Below are 18495 nucleotides of genomic sequence, written 5' to 3'. Positions count from 1 at the left end.
CTCCTCCTCCTTCTTTCTTAACTGAGAAGCTCCTTTTTGTCTGTAGGGACTCTGAGCCTTAGCTGAGCACTTCCTCCCATTGACTGTTCTCTGGCCCCCTTGTCATAGGGCTTCTCTATCTCCATAAGCCATGTTCTCCATGCCACCACCATCACCACTCCCAGCCCCTGTGCTTCTCACACTGGGTTGTGAATATGACTTTGCTTGCCTCTCTCCCCTTGTAACCCACCTCCCTCTTTACAAAAACCCTCTGCCCATCTGCAACTGTTAAGATGGTCTTTGTGATGAGTCCTCCATCTTCTCAAGCTGCTGGCTCTTGAATAAACCTATTTCCTTTCACCAGCCCCTGTCTCTTGATTATCGGCTTTCCAGTGGCAGGCAGCCGAACATGGGTCTGGTATCACACTCACCTTCCACCCTCCAACCACATATACTTATCCACCTATAAAATGAGTGGAGGCTCTTGCCTGTGAATCCCAGCACATTGCCTGGAAGGGAGTACTTGCCTCATATGCATTAGCCAAATAAACAAATAACTATCCCGGTCAAGAAAGGGGAGCAAAGAGTTCTTGAAATTTCTCCTTCAGTGTTGGTTTTTGCCTTACATTCTTATTACAACATAAAAATATTTTCATTCTACTAAAACTTATAATTACTACACAGTGTATGACTCTCTCCCCAGAATCTTTACCTATGTGGAAGGCAAAATAAAACCTTATTTTTTAAAACTTGCATTTATATTTTAAGTGAGATTGAACTTTTCTTCCTGAAGTGTAATGGGCATTTGTATATCTTTGCTAAGTAATCTGTGTCTGTCCTTTACCTATTTTCATTGGAGTATTAATGTGTTTATTATTAATATAAGGAAACTCTTCTTATATTAAAAGAAACTTCTTGGTCAAATTTTAATTATATTTTCAAGCTTTATTTATTTTACTTATGTTTATTTTGCCTAGTTTTGGGGATAAAAATATTTATAACTGCTAGTAGTCAAATATTCCAATATTTGTAATATGATTTCTACCCTTGAATTTATTTATAGAAAGGTTTTTTTATGTACTTATTGTTTCATTTTTAGATGTCATTTTTTAATCTCTCTGGAATTTATTTTGGCATAGAGTATATCATTTCACCACAGAGATAACTAATTGTCTCAGCATGATTTACTGAATAATTCATAATTTCTCCTTTATTTGAAATGTCACATTTATCAGATGCTAAATGTTTATATATATAAATGAGGTTGTGGCTGCCCTCTAAAATTGAAGCCAGATACTCTTCTGGCTTCAACATAGCACTATAAGAAATCAGTGTTTCAGAGAACAATTATTTTAGCTTAAAACATTTTTGTCAATGTAAGCCAGACTCCCATTCTCACTTTTCTCCCCCATTTATTCTTCTAGTTTTTTCATACCCAGATTTATTCTTCCATATAAAATAGCATATTAAAAAAAATTTAACACAAAAAATTTAGAAAATATTTATTGGAATGAAATTAAGGCTTTAAATGATTTTTAAAATAACACCATTTCACTTTGGAGTATATCTCTTTTTATATTTCTAGATATGTTTTTAAAAGCTATTTAAAGCATACACCTGTCAAAGTTCATTCCAAAATATGGACTTTTTTTTTTTTGTAGACCTTATGAGAGGAGTTTCCTCTCTTGTATTAGTTCCCTATTGCTGCTGCAAGAATTTATCATAAACATGGTAGCTTAAAACAACACAAATTTATTTTCTTACCGTTTCTGAGGTCAGAAGTCCAAAACTGGTTTCACTGGTCGGAAGGGCCAGTCATGCTCCCTTCTCCCACTAAAGGAGAATCCCTTTCCTGCCTTTCCAGGTTCTAGAGCTGTATTTCTTGTATCTTGTCTCATAGAATCTCCTTTGTCTTCAAAGTCAGCAACATAGCATCTTAAATTCTTTCTATGTCCTCTGCTCCCATCAGCACATCATCTACTTCTTTCTATAGTAAACCTCCCCCTTATTAGTGAAATGGAATTTTTGGACTGGAACACGTGGTTCCCCTGGGCAGGCTGGATCCCGGGCTCTTTGTCCATGGGAATCAAAGAATGAAAACCAGGGATGGAAGGTGGTACAGCAAAGGTGGGAATTTATTGAAGAACAAGTACAGAATCCCACGTGGGGAGGGGGAAAGAGTCCCACTGAGTTCCCACTGAGTACCTTTTCCGCCATGGCTTATAAAGGCTCCAGATCTTGGTGCCTTGATATCCCCTCTGATTGGTCACTATTTCCTTGGACTGGTTACTATAGTAACTTCTGAGCTCAAAGGTCAACCTCACATGGGACATGTGAGGTTTTCCTCCCCTCCTTCCTTTTATTTTGTAAATATAGACCTTTTGGTGTTCCAGCTCCCTCATTCTATGGAAATGTACCTGTTGCAGCTTTTCGGCTTCCCTATTGTATGGAAATATACCTTCTGATGCTCTGCAGCCCAGTTTCATTAGGATGTTTGTGATTATATTTAGGGTCTAGGTCCAGGAAGATAATCCAGGAAAATCTTATCTCAATATCTTTAATTTAATCTCACAGGCAAAATCCCTTTTGTTATATAAGGTAACACCCACAGGTTCCCAAGATTAGGACCTGGACTTGTTTGGAGCCATTACTCAGCATACTATCACTCTTAATACTTACGACTTGAAGTAAATTTTTATTTTATTCTAATGATTTTCTAGGTGGATAATTGAAGCAAATAGAAATAGTGGCAAATTTTGTCTCCTTTTTAGTACTTAAATCTTTTATTTTTTATCTTGTTAGGTATAACTTCAAGGAAAGTAAATAACAGGTAGTAGTAGGTATACATTATTTTATCTTGATTTTAATGCAGGTTTCTCTGGTGGTTCACCAATAAATTATAATTTTTCAAAGCCAGTTAGCCATTCATTTCATTGATATTGTATAATTGTATTCTCATATTATTAAAATAAAATTAGAAATGAATTCATTGAAATTCTCAAATGTGCTGCCCTTTCGTTAACCTCTGCCTGAAATTCTGTAATTTTATCGAAACAGGAATTTTATGGGTAAAATAGGACAGGTTTAGGAAATTATAGAAATCAAGGGGACCATGGAGGAAGCACAGGGCTGCAGAAGTGAAAGGTATATTTCCATAGAATGGGGGAGCTGAAAAGCTGCAACAGGTACATTTCCATAGAATGAGGGAGCTGGAAACAGCAAAAGGTCTATATTTACAAAATAAAGGGAAGGAAGCCCTTCATCCAGAAGGAGAAGAAGAAAGCCCAAAGGGAATAGGAAAACAATGAGGAAGGGAGAGGGGCTCACATGTCCCAGGTGAGGTTCAACCTTTGAGCTCATGATACTATAGTAACCAGTCGAAGGAAACAGGAAACAATCAGAGGGGATATCAAGACACAAGGACCTGCATGCAGCCTTTATAAGCCCCAGGGGAAAGGAACTCAGTGGGACCCTTCCCCCTCCCTACGTGGGAGTCCATTCTGTGGGACTCTTCCCCCTTCCCCCGTGGGAGTCTGTACTGGTTCCTTAATAAATTTCCACCTTTGCTGTACCACCTTCTGTCCATGGATTCATTCTTCGACTCCGGCAGACAAAGAATCCGGGTTCCAGTCCAGGGGAACACTGCGTGTTTCAGTCCGAAAATTCCGTATCATTATGACTTGGAAAAGCCTCCGGTAGGTCCTAAGAATATCAAGGAAAATACTACCAATATGATCCTTACAGTCAGAATGAAGGCGGTCATCAAGCAAATACACACATTTTATTTATGCTGCATTACGTGTTATAAAAGAAAACTAATTCATTAAAGTAGATGGATAAAAATAATTGGGGAACAAATTAGATTGTGTACAGAAGCATGCACTGTTTTTTAAAGGCATAGCACCAATGTGGAAGAAGACAAGACCACTGGACAAAACAGGATAAGATATACATCCTTGATGCCATGCACAGGAGAGAGAAATAGACTTCAGTGAACAACTGGGAACATTTCTTTGATTCCATAATTAAAAGCCTTTGAGGGATGGACCTGTTTTTGAGAATGTCTTTGTTTTACTTCCATGGCAAGATTGACATCATGTGGCCAACAAGATTTCCAGTACTGTGTTGTCCCCCCTCTCTAAAATATAGGGGGCCAGATCCCTTGTAATATTATTTCTTAAGCAACTCTACTGAATCATAATAGATTTAATAGATATTGGAAGCCCTTTTGTTTTGTGAGAATAATATATAGTGTTTTATGAATATAATTATATGTATTATAATTAATACATTACCCTTATCTTTGTCTAATTTTAATATCTAAGTAATGCTTAGTCATAGGGTAATATAGCATTTTTAATTTCATACACTTGTCAAGTTCATTAGAAAATTTTTATAATGCATATTCCAGGCCCTGCCATAGCAGAATCTGTATTGCAGGGCTCTGAAAATAAGCATTTTGAACAAATAGGTAATTTTTATGCATACTGTGAATTTTGCAACCCACATGTATAGTAATTAGACTCACTGGTTCATAATCTAAACACTTACTAGTTATGTGACTTGTGTTGTTGTTGTTTTGTTAATCCTCACTCCAGGATATTTTTCCATTGATTTTTTTAAAAAATATATTTTATTGATGTTTTTACAGAGAGGAAGGGAGAGGGATAGAGAATCAGAAACATCGATGAGAGAGAAACATCGATCAGCTGCCTCCTGCACACCTCCCACCGGGGATGTGCCCGCAACCAAGGTACATGCCCTTGACCGAAATCGAACTTGGGACCCTTCAGTCCGCAGGCCAACGCTCTATCCACTGAGCTAAACCGGTCAGGGCTCCATTGATTTTTTAGGGAGAATAGAAGAGGGAGGGAAAGACAAAGAGAAATATCAATGTGAGAGAAACACATAGAATGGTTGCCTCCTGCATGAGCCCCAACCTGGGCCAGGGCTGGGGAGGAACCTGCAACTAAGGTATGTGCCCTTGACTGTAATCAAACCCAGAAAACCTTTGGTCCTCAGGCCATGGCTCTATCCACTGAGCCAAACTGACTAGGGCAATTTTTGAAAGATATTTATTTTAAACTTGATTTACTCAATTAGTAGAGTAAAAAAAAATATGGGAGTTTTAAAAATTATTTTAAATAATATTTGCAAAGTATTTTGTTTTAACCAAGGTATTTGTAAGTAACTTCTTTTTGACACCTTTTAAAATTGATTTCATATTTATAGCATCTGTGTTATTACAAGTCACTAACTAGGTTCTAGATTAACATTCACATTTATTTCAGTTATAATATAACATAATTATTAATTTAATTTGACTTATCTATTTGATGGCTAAAGAAATCCTTGAGTGTTTTGCTTCCCTTTCATGGAGAGTACTCAAAGTCAGAATAGTTAGCCTCCAAACTTAAGAAGCATTTACCAGATAATGGATTAGAGTCCTGGGAACTTGACTTTGGCTGTCCTTACTAGATAAGTCATAATGTCTCAGATCATAGAAGCAGGAAATTAGAACTGAGTTTCTTACATAAAGTTAGGCACCCTCAAAGGCCATTCTCATTATGAATTGGGGAGTAGAATATTGTACTCACCAGTCCTAAGAAGAAGCAAAAAGAACTTGCCATGACCTTGGAGTCCTGAGAGGGATAGTGACGTATCAGGAATACAGGTTTGACCTATGCCAGGCCTAATGGTGGTGTCTACACCTACAATACCTACCAGGTATGTGAATCTAGGCCAGGAAGTTAACACACCATGTGTCCAGCTAGTGATAGGATTTTGCCCAATAATTTGTCACTAACATGTTAGCTTTTCCCAGATTTTACAAAGATTTTTAGAGTTCACTTACAAAAGTTTTTTTTAGGCAAACATAGTAAAAAAAACAAACATTACCATAATAATCTATTAGGTGCACAATATAAAAAACATGTAAATTGTGATAGCAATAACCTAAAATGTGAGGGTAAGGAAAAGTAAAAGTGTACAGTTTACAAATTCTATTCAAGTTAAGTTGTTATCAGTTTGAAATAGAGTTGTTAATTTAAGATATTTTATGTAAGCCTCGAGGCAACCACAGTGAAAAATGCTGTAGAAATTACACAGAAGAACACAAAAAGGAAGTCAAAGCATACTGATACCAAAATACAAAAAAGAAAAAGACAGAAAATAGCAAACAAGGAACAATGGATCTACAAAACAACCAGAAAACAATTAACAGAAGTCTCTACTTATCAGTTCTAAGACCGCCTTTCTTGCCAATCAAAAGACATAGAAAGGCTGAATAGATTAAAAAATAAAACAAAACTAAACAAAAAAGCCAAGATCCAACAACATGCTACCTATAAGAGACTCACTTTAGCCTGAAAAATACACATAGACCGAGAGTAAAGAAAGGAAAAAGATGTTTCAAGCTAATGGTACCCAAAAAAAAGCAGGGGTTCCTCTACTTATATCAGACCAAATAGACTTTAAACTGGAAATGGTAAATGAAACAAAGACAAAAGGTTATTATATAATGATAAAGGGGCCAATCCATCAAGAAGATATGACAATTGTACATATTTATACCCCCAACTTTGGAGCACCCAAATATATAAAGCAAAAACTAACGGTTTGTCTGAATAGGCCAATCCACTGTTACAAGTTAAAGTTCCATCATTTTGAATATCATATCTCCAAAAATCTCTAGTCTTTCTTTAAAAAATTCCATTATGTAAATTTTGACACTTTTTATTCTAGATTCCATGTTTCTCAAGTTCTCATGTTTTCCAGCATGATTGGGATTTTTCTTTACCCATTTTTGCTCTAATCTGGCTAATTGGTCAAAGTTTATTGCAGTCAACTATTCTCTCTTAATTTGTATGTAATTTGCTGTGTAAATTGTTGATTGAATTTTTATTTTCAGTGACTATTTTTACTTTTAGAGGTTTGATTTGCTTCTTTGTGCAGATCAACTTATTCTTTTATAGTGTCTTCATTTTCACAAGATCTTAATTAATTTTCAAATATGTGATGTCATTAAACTTAACTAGTTTGTGCTCCCATTTTATTCTCTCAAGTGATCAGGGCTTTAATATTACCATAAGTTGAATGCACTGATCTCTCTTTTTGGTGCATTAACTTTTTAAATTTGTATTGTAAACTCATCTCTACCCTTTTCTTTTCTTTTCTTTTCTTTCTTTGAAAAAATTTATGGAACTATCCTGCCAGAAAAACTGATGAAACTATCCTTCTGCAACAAATTCTCAGTGACATCACATAGACACAAGCAGTGTTCATTTTATTTCCCAAGTATTTGGAATCTCAGATATGGAACGGATAGATATGAACCACAAACTGCAAGGTTGCTTAGACTCATGGGAGTTTGTCCTTACTCACATTCCAGGCAGAAACAAAAAAGAACAAAATATTCCCCTGACAAATGTGTGATTTGTTTTTTCGTTTATAGTTCTCCCTTTAACTTAGGATAGACCACCTCTAGGATTAAGATTTTCATTTTGGGCCTGGCCAAGGTGGCTCAATGAGCTTTGACCTATGAACCAGGAGGTCAACGGTTCGATTCCCAATCAGGGCACTTGGCCTAGTTGCAGGCTCAATCCCCAGTAGGGGGCGTGCAGGAGGCAGTTGATTAATGATTCTCTCTCATCATTGATGTTTCTATCACTCTCTCCCTTCCTCTCTGAAATCAATGAAAATATATATATTTGTAAAAAGACTTTCATTTTGGAGGTCTCAGTTCTAAATTTTCACTCCCCTAGACCAGAGCCTTTCCTCCTTGCCCCTAACTCCCGGTTTCTAGAATGGAGTATTTCTTGCGCATTCATGACATTTCAGGCCACGTGATTCCTCGTTCCGGGCTGCTTCTTTGTGCAATAGGAAGGTTAGCTTTCTATTGTCTAGCTTCAGCCCATTAGAGGTCATTAGCATGCCCACACCATAGCACCCCCACAGTGTGGCAGCCAAAAATGTCTCCAGACATCAAACGTTTCCAGGTGGGTTCAGAATCATTCCCATTGTGAGAGCCTCTGCGCTATTCATCTCCACCCCTCCCAAATGCCAGCTGCCCGGGCTTCCCAGCCCCTCTCTCCATCCAAGCCGAACTGCAGCAACTCCTCACATAATTGTCTGTGTCTGTCCAGACACTCTCCGCTTTCTCTCCTGGAACCTGAGAAATGCTCAATAGGCGATCTCAGCCATGTGTGTCTAAATTCGCTGTGGATTTCTACATGTTTCCAGTGAAAGGTTTTTGTTTGTTTGTTTGGTTGGTTGGTTGGTTGGTTGGTTGGTTATTCAGGATGGGTCTTATCTGCATAGGCAAGAAAAATTTTCTGATTCTTCACAGAGGTAAGCTAGTGCTGAAATCTGCTCAGCAAAACCTGAAAAACTGATGTAAATGCCCCCAAAACCTGGTAAAATAATATCCCAAAGGCTATTTTAAACCTCAGGAATACCAGCAACATCAAATAGTCTTGTGAACACTAGGAAGTTGAGATGCTACCACATGTAGAGAACGACTTTTCATAACTTAAAGATCTCCATTCTAATGCGTAGATTGTGTCTGTTCCTATTCATTTGTTATTATTCCTACAAAATTACTACTAGGACTATCAGGCAGACATTGTCTGAGATGGTTTGTCCAATTACTTTGACCCCAAAAGATGTAACCTGTACAAAAAGAGATAAAAGCCAATTGTATTCTTGTAATGTACTTCTGTAAGTATCAAAATGTACCAACATAAATTATTGGGTAGTTAGTAAATACCTTGCTGGAACAAAAGGACCACTGCATTTAGAGTCAGGAACTTGATTGTGTGATCTGAGACCATTTTTCTAACTTTTCTCAGTTTCAGTTTCTTTTTCTGATTACAATAGTTACTTCTTTTTTAAAAAATATATTTTATTGATTTTTTTACAGAGAGGAAGGGAGAGAGATAGAGAGCTAGAACCATCGATGAGAGAGAAACATCGATCAGCTGCCTCCTGCACATCTCCTACTGGGGATGTGCCCACAACCCAGGTACACGCCCCTGACCGGAATCGAACCTGGGACCTTTCAGTCCACAGGCCGATGCTCTATCCACTGAGCCAAACTGGTTTCGGCACAATAGTTACTTCTTTACTTAAGGGTTTTATAGTTTTGATGAGATAATATTTGTGTAATTTGATTCTAAAATGGGCTTTAGAATCATAAGCTATCACATACTTTATATATAAAGCTACAGAAAATGTTGAGTTTGAGATTTTCCCAAATCACAGATGTAAATAATGGACAAAATAAAACTTCAGCCAGGCCAATGTGGTTCAGTGGTTGAGCATCAACCCATGAACCAAGTTCAATTCCCTTTCAGGCCACATGCCCAGTTTGCAGGTTCCACCCCCAGTAGGGGGCGTGCAGGTGGCAGGCAATTAGTGATTCTTTCTCTAGATGTTTCTAACTCTCTTTCCCTCTCCCTTCCTCTCTCTGAAATCAGTAAAATAAAAATTAAAAAAAAAAACCTTCAGATTTAAAAAAAATGTTTGCTTCACATTTCTAACACCAGGGTTTGCTGCCCATGCCCCACGGAGAATGAAGTAGTGAAGAATCCAGTCATATATAGGATATATGCTATAATTTCTTAAACTCTGAAGTGAACTGGATCCAGTTACAGAAATATGAACCTTTAAATATTTGTTTTTCTAGATATAGTCAGTCATATTCCTTGCAAAGACCGCTGCTATTTTGGTATTCTGTTGTAAACCTCATTTCAGTTACTTTGCCATGATTCTGGGTTGTAGTACTAACATATTTCAGGATAATTATAGAAACAATACTCTGTTATTTGTCAGGAAGGGAAACAACAAGTCCATCAGACCACATCATTTTTTCAGACCCCTCGTCCATCAGGCCGTGGCTGCAAGGAGGGAGTGTGAATTATCTGCAACTTTCTTTTAATTATTCAGCATCTGCCATGCATGAACCTAATTGTTTCCACGGCTTCTCGGTTAAAAGTAAGTGGCTTCTCAGCTAAGCTTCTTCCTGCGTTTTTATTTCATATGCAGTAACTTCATATCACTACTGAATTATAGAAGAGCACCCCATCTTTGTTGACAATATGTGTGGGTGTACACAAACACACACATATGGATTCTGGTGAGAGTAAGAATGCTTGATGAGGAATAATGAATTTTCTCTTCTCCACTTGAATGTGGTAAACATTTTTTCACACAGGATAGCATTCTATGGTGAGCAGTGGGCTGGGAAGCAGAGGGCTGCTGGTGAACTGTGGCGAAGGGAGGCAGGGATATAAGATGGATCTGAGAAAGCCTTCATTTCCCCTTAGAGGCTGGTGGGTGATGACTTTCCTCTACATCTTTCTCCCAATTCTCATCCGTACCCCTGCGCAGTTAGAGGAAGGCTGTTCCTCTAGAGAGAACAATATAATTTCAGAGGGAGAATAAAACCAGTCCCTGTGTTGTCCCAGCCCTTTAAATTGTTTCTTAATGGTCACCTGGGAAAAATGGCACAGGTAGTAGGACCCCGAAGACTCATTAATATTTCCTCAGATACTGCCTACCAGGCCAGGCAGTTACTGGTCTCTCACTTTCCCTTCTCTAATCATCCTTACCCATTAGTCCAGCTAGGATCCCCAGGATGTGCACTAAATAACAATATACAAGAACATACAATGCCAGTGATGTCGAATGACCCAAATATTCCGTAACCCTAAAAAACATACCTGGAGATGCTCACTGTTAATTTGACCATTTGGTACACACAGAAGGTAAATTCTAACAAAGTGATCCTACCCTCATCTCAACCCTATTGTTAGGTTAGGTGGCTCAGGAGGCGGCGCAAGAAATAGAGTCCAGTGAATCAGAAAAGAAAGGAAAGGAAAAGGTTTATTCTGCGTCCCCGGGAGACCCACGTACCCCCAGGACAGGGCACGTGGATTCACGCCAACAGGGAGGGGGGCGCTTTTTTTATACTGCAGTTGGGTGAGGGGCGGGGACATGAGCTGAGGAATTCTCTGCCACAGGGGATGGGCGGGGGTATTCAGAAGAAGTCCCTATCTGTGTGGGGGTATGTGGATTCAGGGAGAAGAAGCCGGTATCTGTGTCTGGCACGTTGATCTGTGAGAAATTCCAGGGGAAGTCCATTGTCTCATCACATGTCTGCATGTATCTGATCCTGGGCTCTCTCCGACCTAACATTCCGGCCTTTTGGTGATAAGGGACAGCGACTCTTTCTGACTGCTTCCAGCTGGCTAAGGGCGACGGAGGGGGGGGCGTTTAAAGGCCAGGGTTAGGCAGAGGCAGGTCGGAGGGCAGCCGAGCGTAGGGATGGAGCAGGAGCTGATTCACAGTCACTCGTGACATCTCCGCGATCCGGGAGCGGATGAACTTGAGGAGGCAGGGGGCTAGGAGAAAAAAGACACAGATGAGAATCAGGGGCCCTATCATGGGTAGGACCCAGGTGGCTAAGGGGCTTTGGAACCAGCCGGAAGGAGAGTTGTCCTGGAAGTGTCCTGCATGTAGTTCTTCACTCAGCTTAGTCAGGGTCTGTACGTTTACGTTTTGCTCCACTACTCTGGCTCGATGTAGTAACAGCATTCTTCCTGAAGGAATATGCCGGTTCCTCCTTTTTCTGCAGTCAGAAGGTCTGAGGCGAGCTGGTTCTGTAGGGCTACTTGGGCTACTGATGTCACTTGCTGCTGTAGGGAGGCTAAAAGAGGCGGTAGTAGACTCCAGGGCTAACTGGAGCTTGTCATTAAAGTACTGAGCAGTGACCAGACTGTTCCCGAGCCCCCCCCCCCCCCTTCGAGGCCTATCGAGGTAGCGATACTCACCCCTAACATGACAGGGAGGAAGGCTGCCCGACGAGTCCGGTGGTGGGATGGAGGGAGCAGCCAGTGAGCTCCAACTCTCCATACAAGGTTAGTTAGGGAACTACTGTGACCACGAAGCAAGGCCCGGGGTCAGAGGAGTTCATGCAGTTGCTTAAGGTGCCATTGCACCAAAAGAAGGTACCCGGACTGGCCTTGGTGGGGGTGGATGCAGTGTAGTTCTGGGTGCAGTTCCATGTGACTCGCCCTCCGGTTACCGGATTACTGGTCTGGTAGCATATCCGTGGGGGCAGGATGGGCTCTGGGGTTTCGGGTTCCCAAAGGGGAATGCCAGCCACGGGAGGCTTACATTCACCTTTCCCTTGGGTTCTTGGAGAAGTCGTGAGTGGGATGGCAGCCAGCAAAGACCTGCCAGGTGACTTGTTTGCCATTCTGGTAGTAGGTTTCATGGACCTTGAACCTCCACACATAAGTGGGTGGGGGTTGGTGTAGGATGCACACGGCAGGGAGGAGAAGGAAGGAGGAGGGGAGGGCGGTTAAGGCAGACCTTAGTGGGGCCCAACACCTCACATTTATAGAAGTCATGCTGCTCCGGGGTCCTCTTGAGTCTGGAGAGGCGGTGCCAGGACAGGTCGTCAAGCTGGGGTGGCCAAGCAGCTTGGCCGCAGTGGGGGCTGTGAGGATTACAGTGTGAGGTCCTGTCCACCTAGGCTCCAAGGCTTGTGGTTGTATGTTCTTAAGGAGGACCGAGTCACCAGGGTGAAGGGCTGGTCTTGGGAGTCCTGGTCGGTCGGCTCTGGCTTGGGCAGAAACCTGTTCTCATGTTCTCGGAGCAATTGCCTGGTTAAAGACAGATATGGGAGATACGTACCCAGGGGAGGGGGATCAGTAAGAAGACGGTGGTTGAGCAAGAAGAGTCAAAAGGGCTCAAGAAAATGGGGCTCCTTGGTGTAGCCGGAGTTTGGTCAAGGCCATGGGCAGGAGGTCCGGCCAGGAGCTGCGAATTTCTAGAGAGAGTTTAGTTAGATGGTCCAATAGGTTGGAATTGAGTGGCTATGATGAGGGTTCGAGCCAGTGACAGAAATCCAGCAGGATGTAGAGGAGGAGGGACTGATGTCAGAGAGTAGATGGAAAGTTGTGTTGATGAGAGTGGGCATAGGAGTAGGTCCAGGGTTCGTAAATAGAGAGTGACACTAGAGGATTTCCCATCCAGACAGTAGAATTGATGACTCCCTCATCATTCCATGTCTGTTTCACCTGAAAATATGAAAAACCTGAGCAGAATCGGAGGGTCCCTTGCCAGGTAAGAGCCTGTGAGGAATGATGGGTCATCCGGTCCTGGATGGTGTCGCCCAATCTTCTTCGGAGATGGTGGGAGGCACTCGGTGATCCTGAGAGAGGTAGGTATTGCAGCGAAGGCGGGAGAAAATGTTAGAATGCGCTGTTATCCAAGGGAAAATGGAAGGAGCAGTGGAAGCCAGGGACCTGGAGGCTGGAGAAAAGGCGGGGAGATGGAGGGAGCAGGTTGCGCAGCCTGTTCCCAGGCCTCTAGTGAAGGGGGATGGGGCGAGGTCAGAGCAGTTTTCAGTTCAGAGGAGGGTTTCGGCACCAAATGTTAGGTTAGGTGGCTCAGGAGGCGGCGCAAGAAATAGAGTCCAGTGAATCAGAAAAGAAAGGAAAAGAAAAGGTTTATTCTGCGTCCCCGGGAGACCCATGTACCCCCAGGACAGGGCACGTGGATTCACGCCAACAGGGAGGGGGGCGCTTTTTTTATACTGCAGTTGGGTGAGGGGCGGGGACATGAGCTGAGGAATTCTCTGCCACAGGGGATGGGCGGGGGTATTCAGAAGAAGTCCCTATCTGTGTGGGGGTATGTGGATTCAGGGAGAAGAAGCCGGTATCTGTGTCTGGCACGTTGATCTGTGAGAAATTCCAGGGGAAGTCCATTGTCTCATCACATGTCTGCATGTATCTGATCCTGGGCTCTCTCCGACCTAACACCTATAAGTTTGAAAAGGCATCTTTCTGCTTGTATCCTCCTCCAGCCTCTCCTAGCCACGTGGAAGCTGATTTCTGGTTAAGCCTCTTCACCATCAGCTGCTGCCTCCTGCATGACAGATCTACTGTTGCCCCTTTAACACCCATGAAGGTGCGTTGCTCCCACCCTAACGTTTTTCCTTTTTGCCTCTTTACAAAGTTTCATGGAGCTTTGAGGACAATTTAGAATACCACGACATCACCATCATTATTTAGATGAGGCAATCAGGATCCCAAAATAAAATGTGATCACTGAAGCAGTTTATAATCTGCAGTACAAATACCATCCTAAAGTGGGAATATTTTAAGAGGGAACCATGATATTGCTGGTCTGAATTCATGGCTGTATATCACAGAGCATGGGGCTATCTGGGGAACCAGGGTAGGCAGAGGAAACATACGAAAGAACACTAGAAAGTGTTTGTGGTTTCCATTGTATCACCAAGATCAACTCAATTCTTTCTAATTGTCTAGAATCCACCTACTGGAACGGACAGAAATGTGCATAAATAGCACATCAAGAAGTGCTCCTGTTACCTGTTGCGGGGTAATAGACCACATCAAAATTTATGGCTTCAAGCAACAGCTTGTTATTTGCTCTCAGGGTTCTATGGGTTGCCTGAGCTCAGCTGGCAGCTTTCACTTGAGTTACCTAATGAGACTGTGGTCAGATGGTGGCTGAGGCCAGCGTCACCTGAACACTTGAATGGGATGGATGAAGAGATGGCTCACAGAGTGACAGGTAGTCAAACACTGGGAGCTCAACTGGGGTTAACCAGAGGGCCCAAATGTGTCCCTGTTGAATGGCTTGGACTTCTCACAGGATGTGGTTGGATTCTAAGATGAATTGTATTCTAATCAAGAATTATAAGAAGCCTAGGAAAACCTGGGAAGCCTTTTCTGACCCTACTTGGAACTACAATAATATCGCGTTCATTGATTAGAAGTCAAGCAGACCATTAAGGTGTCTCAGATTTAAGGGGGGGGGGGGAGGGGGGATGAAGCAGATTCCAGCTCTTGATGTACAAAATGCAGGGAAGAAATCGATGGCAGCCATCTTTGCAGGCTAGCTGCAACCAGAGGTCAATTGTGACTCTATGATTTCCGTACCTGGGGAAACTATTTTTATAGGTAATGCAAACTGACTAGACCCTCTCTGAAAGGACTAATTAAATATTAAGATGGAATTTTACAATGCTGGGCCTTCTTAATCTCCAGGTAATTTCTGAATTTCCCTTACTCCCATTAACACTCAATCCATATGTCTTATATCCCTTGATCTCTCTCTCTTTTTTTAAAAATATATTTTATTGATTTTTTACAGAGAGGAAGGGAGAGAGATAGAGAGCCAGAAACATCGATGAGAGAGAAACATCGATCAGCTGCCTCCTGCACACCCCCTACTGGGGATGTGCCTACAACCCAGGTACATGCCCTTGACCGGAATCGAACCTGGGACCCTTCAGTCTGCAGGCCGACGCTCTATCCACTGAGCCAAACCGGTTTCGGCTGATCTCTCTTTTCATTGTGCCACATATACTTATTGGCCCCCACATACCATTTATAGTTCCTTGAGTTTCTGGTATTCTAATAATAAATAGAGTGGCCTACATCCAAGGATGCAGCATACATCTCCTACACCAAATTTATAACAGGAAAAGCTCCAAGCAATTTCACAGTCTTTCCTTCCTCAAACACAAGCCCAAGCTGGCTTCTTTTTATTTCTCCAACACTGCAGGATTCAAAAGTTCCTTTAGACCCTAAGCCATTGCTATTAAAAGTTGAATAAGTAAAGAATATTTGAGATTTCAGGTCCCCTCTAAGAAACTGTGTGCCCTTCTTCTTACATGGGCTTCTCCCCAAAACGTTGTCCTTCCTCCACATTTAATTTCACTGCACCCTGAATAAACTTTGTTCAAATAGAGTAAAATATCTACCTTTAGCTTCTTTTGTTTCTGATTCCATCCCAACTGAAATAACTTCTCAGTTCCTAGGCCCACCCTAATAAGACAAAAATCACTTGAAACTGTCATGAACACCATCCTACCCGCTGATCTCTGCCAAACTCTAGACAACATACTGTTAAATGGAGGCTGCTGAGGCTCTAGAAAATAATGCCTATTCCCACAGACATCTAATTATACCTAACAGAGTCAAAGGACTTGGGCCAAGTAGTGGTCCCTACACATAGAGGATATAAATAAGATTCCTCAATATTCCAGAATAAATCCCCAACACAGATTTTGATAGATTTTCAGAATTCCAGATTTCTAGAATCTGGAATTTTCAGAGCTTCTTGAGGTAGAACTCTGCCTGTGATAAGTTGATTCTTAAAATTTAAGAACATGGACAAACATGCTCAAGCTCAAGAAATAAATGCTAATGATAATAATAATAATAATAATAATAATTATTATTATTATTATTTTACCACAACTAGACTCTTAAAAAGCAGAAATCTTGATGGAGATTCTTACTCAATATATATGTTCTTTCCACTCAGTCATTGGCCTAAGTGAGAGGAAATCTTAAAAGACCTTGAGATCCTAGGAGAGTTGAGACTGTGTCACCATCTTTGATAAAGTTCTTCAACTATGCAAGTTGAACCATATGATTTCACAAGGCACTTAATAAACTTTTTTTTCTTACTCATTTTCTTTCACATCATCATTGATCATGAGGGGCGCCCCCCCATCCGAACTGCAGCAACTCACCATCCTGCTGAGACCAAGGGCCAGAGCTTGGCCCATTGAGAGGCAGCCCTGGTTGAAGACAAGGGTGTACATCCTCTGGGAGCAGTTCAGGTACTGCCTCTGGAAGCCCACACACTCATCCCCATGGAGTTTCATGCCCAGTTTAACACCAGCGGGATATGGGCTTCTCAAATTAGCCATGAGCCTTCCACATAGAGAGGTGACAGGCATCATGCAGTACCTGGAGGGCTCCTTGGAAGGGTCCTGCAGAAATCCAGTAGCGTCCCTTTATGGGCTGGCTACAGCAGAGCAGTTCTTCTCCTGCCGGAGGAGCCGCCTGGGCTGGGTAGCTGACAGCAAGACCAGAGCAACCAATGGAAGCCCTCGTGTGAAGGTATACAAAAGAGCCTAGGGCTTGAATAAACACTGCAAATGAAGCATGTGATATAACAAGAACTGATGCAAAGAGAAATTCTTGAACTTTTCCCTATGGTTTCCTCTCTTACTCAGGATAAAGTTCTGAAAACCAAAACTATAAAACTACCTACTGCTCCATCCCCACATCCACATACACTGTTTAACATCTGTGCTATAACCTATATTAACAAGACTTCACTCTTCCATTGTTTTCATTGTCATAACTATTCCAGGAAGCCCCTCCCAAGGCAAATAATTTGATTGTTCATTGCAAGCCTTTCCCCAAATTTTCCAATTTCCCTTCAACCCTTCAGTAGGCAGTATCAACAGACACTTTAGGCTTTCAGACATTTTAAATCCATCATCTCAAAATTTTTGCCTTCCTATTTCCACCAGATCTAAATTGTCATATCATAATCTTTTCCCACCTCTAATTAGCTATTTCATTGAAAGATTCAGTTTAAACTAAACTTCTTATCCTTAATAAAGTTGACCTTGTCTTTTCTCCTCTGAGAACTATAGAGCTCTTTTGAGGTAGCATTTTCCATCACTGCAGTGAGCAATTCCTTCAACAAACTGTGTAGGTAATGTTTTAGAAGATGAAATTCCACAGAAAGTAGAGCTCAGACCCCTGAAAACTAATCTGTCAGACTAGTGAACAGAGGGCAGTGAAGTTAGGGTGGGCATGGGAATATGGCATTAAATGGTCAAAAGTGTTGCTACAATTTCCCCTCTATCTCGGCTTCATAAACGTGGTCAAAGGAACCCAATAGTTCCTGAAATATTGAGGTCAGATCCTGGCTTTTGGGTGCAACTTACCTCCAAAATCATCTGGCTTTTACAGACAGGCAATGTCTGGGAAGTGATCTACCATGGTGTGTCCAGGTCATTGCAGATAGACACATAGATGATAGATAGATGATAGATAGATAGATAGATAGATAGATAGATAGATAGATAGATGATAGATAGATAAATAGATAGAAGATAGATGATAGATACATATATAGATATGTAGATACATAGATAGATACATAGATAGATAATTCTATATAATAAAAGCCTAATATGCTAAGTGTAGGACCGTTTGTTCGACCGTTCAAACAGTTGCTATGACACACACTGACCACCAGGGGACAGACGTTCCGACTGGTAGGTTAGCTTGCTACTGGGGTCCGGCATATCGGGACTGGGCTGGACACGCCCTGGATGAATCTGTGCACCAGGCATCTAGTAGATAGATAAATACAAAGATAGATATAGATGATAGATATAGACAGGTATCTCTGTTCTACGGTCCCACTGAGTTTGAAACAAGACATAGCACTTGGCATAACTCAAAAAGATCCAACTCCTTAATGCATTAAAATATCAAGCTTTTACTGAAGATTTATTCCTAGGAGGGTGAAAAAAAGGTATAACACATAGCATATGCTTAATAAAATCCTTATTAGCTATATCCATTCTTTCATCCTCAAAGTTTGTGAAATGAGCAAATCACCTCTTCTCTTCTCCTTTATTTCCCTTCCCATTGAATGCAA

Source organism: Myotis daubentonii, chromosome 13, assembly GCF_963259705.1.
Source record: "Myotis daubentonii chromosome 13, mMyoDau2.1, whole genome shotgun sequence".
Taxonomy (NCBI): Eukaryota; Metazoa; Chordata; class Mammalia; order Chiroptera; family Vespertilionidae; genus Myotis; species Myotis daubentonii.
Note: the sequence above shows the minus strand (reverse complement) of the source record.